The 4,039-nt window shown below is 30.7% G+C and overlaps 1 pseudogene; it reads right to left on the bottom strand.

Annotated features, from left to right (window-relative positions):
- Positions 1 to 2,289: 2,289 nt before the first annotated feature.
- Positions 2,290 to 2,432, bottom strand: LOC125089354 (uncharacterized; annotated as a pseudogene).
- Between the last annotated feature and the right edge of the window lie 1,607 nt (positions 2,433 to 4,039).

Below are 4,039 nucleotides of genomic sequence, written 5' to 3' on the forward strand. Positions count from 1 at the left end.
TGAACATGGTGTCCAAGTCTCCAGCCAGACTGATCAGGAAAAAGTGAGAGGGGACACAAGCATGAATATCAGGAATAATATAACAGTCACCATTATAGATCACACATGTGAGGAAAGCTAATAAAGAGATATGATGAAAAACTATATATTGATCAATTCAATAACCTAAACAAAATAGACAGAGGCCTTAAAGGAGATGCTGCCAAAGCTCACTAAGAAGAAAAAATTAGAACAAATAATCTTATATTCATTAAAAATATTGTATTTTACTTAAAACTTCCCCACAATAGAAAACTTTAGTCTGTAAAGTGTTCAGCGGTGAATAAAATCATACACTTAATGGAATAAGTAATTTTAATTATCTGTAAGTTCCTTGAGAAAATAGAAGGGGAAACACTTCCTAAGTCATTTTGCATTGAGACCAACATTACTTGGATAGTAAAACTTTACCAAAAAATAAAAGTACTAAACAATATTCTTCACTCTTAACAATAGTTTATCAAATGAAATTAAGCAAAAAAAGTTTATTTATATATTTGAAGAAAGGAGAATGCATCAAAGTGGGATTTACCAAAGGAACGCAAACCATGCTAAGATTTGAAAATCAAGCAATGTAATTCACCAGACTAACACACTAAGAAAAAAAAAAAAAAACACGATTTCAATAAGTACAGGAAAATCACTTGATTACATTCAAAATCCATTCCTGAAAACAGTTCTCAGCGTACAAGAAAAGGAAAGTCACATCTTCAGCCTGATAAAGGAAAACTAAAGTCCTATAGCTAATGTATATAATGCCGAATGACTGAATGCTTTCACCTTTTTTATTCTCCCTCATGACTTGTATTCAACATTGTGCTGAAAGAGGGTCATTGAACTGAAATAAGGCAAGAAGGGAAATAAAAAGCATACAAACTGAAATGACAAAAAAAGTAAAATTGTTATCTACAAGAGTTATGATTATGTATATAGGTAATGCAGAAGACCTATGGAAAAAAATCACTAAAAATTGGATGTGAGTTTGGGAGGCTACAGTTTACAACTGGGTCATTCTACACTTATCAAGTTTATTTCAATATCCTCACAATGACAAAAAACTGAAATTGAAATTTAGAAAATTATTGTTTATAATTTCACCAAAAATGTGAAAATATTAGAGATAAAGTTAATAAAATTCTGTAAAACTTACATGTAGAAGCCTGCAAAAGATTATTGAGAAAAATTAAAGAAAACCTAAATAAATAGAGGAATCAGCCATGTTCAAAGATTATAGACCCAAAATTGGCTAGATGTCAACTCACCCCCAAATCATCTGCAGATTCAGATAAATACTAATTAAAACAACAAACTATTTTTTTTAAATAAAAAGTGCCAGTCTAATTATAAAATGTTATGGAAATTCAACAAATCTAGAATAACCAAAAATTTTGTGGAAAAACAAAATCAATGTTGGAGATAAGTTCAAAACAGTACAGTATCAGTGTAAGATGGACATATAGATCAATGGGACAGTATACAAGATCCAGAAATAACATGTTGAATTGATTTTTAACACAGTTTTTGAGGCAATTTAATGGAGGAAAAAATTTAACCACTTCAGTAAGTGGTGCTAGAACAATTGGGTATCAATGTGCAAAATATTTAACTTCAAGTCTAACTTAAAACATATACATAAATTAAAAGGTCCACCTGTGTGTAAGAGATAAATTTATTAATCTGGGAAAAAATCATAGAGCCAAATCTTAGTAAACTTTGGTTAGATAAAACTTCCTTAAATAAGACATGAAAAGCATAAAAGAAGAAAAACAAGATAAATGTCATCAGAATCTAACATCTCTTCCTCTTCGAGATGCTGTGTGATATCAATAAAAACACAAGGAACAGACTGGGAGAATATATATGAAAACAGATTTTCTGAAAAAGAATTTAAATCTAGAATATATGCAGAGCATATATTTAGTAATGACATATAAGAAGAGAAAAAAAGTAAGAAGATAAAATGGGAAGATGTGAGCAGATGTTTCACCAAAAAACATATAGGATTAGTAAATAAGCACCTTAAAAATTCTTGTTATCTGGGTACCTGGCTGGCTCAGTCAGTAGAGCATGTGACTCTTAATCTTGGGGTTGGGAGTTCAAGCCCCATGTTGGGGACAGAGCCTACATTAAAGAAAATAAAATGCTTGATATCATTAGTCATCAGGGAAAAGCAAATTAAAACCACAGTGAGTTTGAACTACATACATATTGCAATGATTGATATTTTTAAAAGACTGATGTTTGCATGGATGTGAGACAACTTGACAGATAAAATGTTACAACCACTTGGGAAATCATTTTGTTAGTTTTTTAAAAAATTAAACATGCACTTACTATATGACATAGAAATTCTTACCTTACACTTGATCTTAGCCAAAAGGCCAAGAAGCGATAGAAATTCTTACCTTAAATACTTAACTAGGAAGAATAAAAACATAAACCTACATGATCTCACATTTCATTGAATGTTTACATGGTATCTTTATTCATAACAGCCAAATTGAAAAGAATCCAAATGTCCCTTAGCTGGTGAACAGATAAATAATTTGTAGTAAACCCGTCCAGTGGAATACTCAGAAATAAAAGGAAATGAATGACTGATACAAATATTGACTTGGATGAATGTCAAAAGCATTATGCTAAGTGAAAAAAGCCCAACACAAAGGACTTCACACCATATGATTTTGTTTTTATAAAAATACTTTTCAAAAGGCAAAATTATTATTTTAGAAAGAAGATCTGAATTTGCCAGATTCAGGGAGGTGAGGAGAGAGCATTGACAACAAAGGGAAAGGAAATAAAATTTGGGATTGATAAAAATATTTTGCTAGTGCCTATTGTGTTTCTACATATGATGATTTGAACAGTGAGAATTGGTGAATTTTAGTGTATTAAAATTACGCCTCAACAAAGCTGGTTGAAAACCTGGGTAAAAGTAATATTAAATATGTGGCAGTGACTAAAGAAATATCTAACAAAAATTAAAATGCTGAAATGAATATATGTAGAAATTAACTACATTATACATTTAATCAGATTATCATAACCTCAGAAATTCTTAATGAAAATGTGAAAGTTTACTCATAGTTGTGCATAGGAATGTGAATTTGTAGACTATTAAGATAAGCTCGAAGACTAAGAAATAGCAGGGACATTGACCTAAATAAATATATCATGTTCAAATTTCTCAAATTACAAATAAAAGTATTTTGAAAATGAAGAAAGGAGGTCGAGTACAAAAGATTTATTAATGGGAAAGACCCCAATTAAATGCAATTATGAATTATCTTTAAAAAGAATGTATGCATTTGAATATGTGTTATTTATTTATTTATTTAATTTATTTATAAGGGTGAGGACGTGTAGAGGGAGAGGGAAAGTCTTAAGTCAGCTACACACCCAGTGTGGAGCCAACGTAGGGCTCAATCTCATGACCTTAAGATCATGACCTGAGCCAAAATCAAGAGTTGGATGCTTAACCAACTGAGCTCCCAGGCACCCCATGTGTATCGCTAATTATAAATGTAAATAAGAACATAAATAATAAGTCACGGGAGTGAAAAGCACAGCATAGAGAATATGGTCAATGATATAATAATGTACGGTGATAGATGGCAGCTACACTTGTGATGAAAAAACATAACATATAGAGATATAGAGACGCTGAATCACTACATTGTACACATTTAACCAATGCAACATTGTGTGTCACGTACACTCAAATTAAAAAAAAATGGAAAAAAAAACAAGAAATGGAAATACCAACTATTATGTCACCCTATGTATGAAAACGCTATCAAAACTCTTCCCATTTTGACAAGTCATTTGAAAATACAGACAAAAATAGGTCAAAACCTCCTGAAAAAGTATTTGCCATGTAAGCAACATCAAACAAGTAACAAAAATTTTAAAGAAAGTATAGAATGAAGGATATTCTCATATGGTTTTGAAATGAATAAATAAATTGGAAATAAATTGCAAACTCTTAATAGAACCATAC

Source organism: Lutra lutra, chromosome 1 (assembly GCF_902655055.1).
Source record: "Lutra lutra chromosome 1, mLutLut1.2, whole genome shotgun sequence".
Taxonomy (NCBI): Eukaryota; Metazoa; Chordata; class Mammalia; order Carnivora; family Mustelidae; genus Lutra; species Lutra lutra.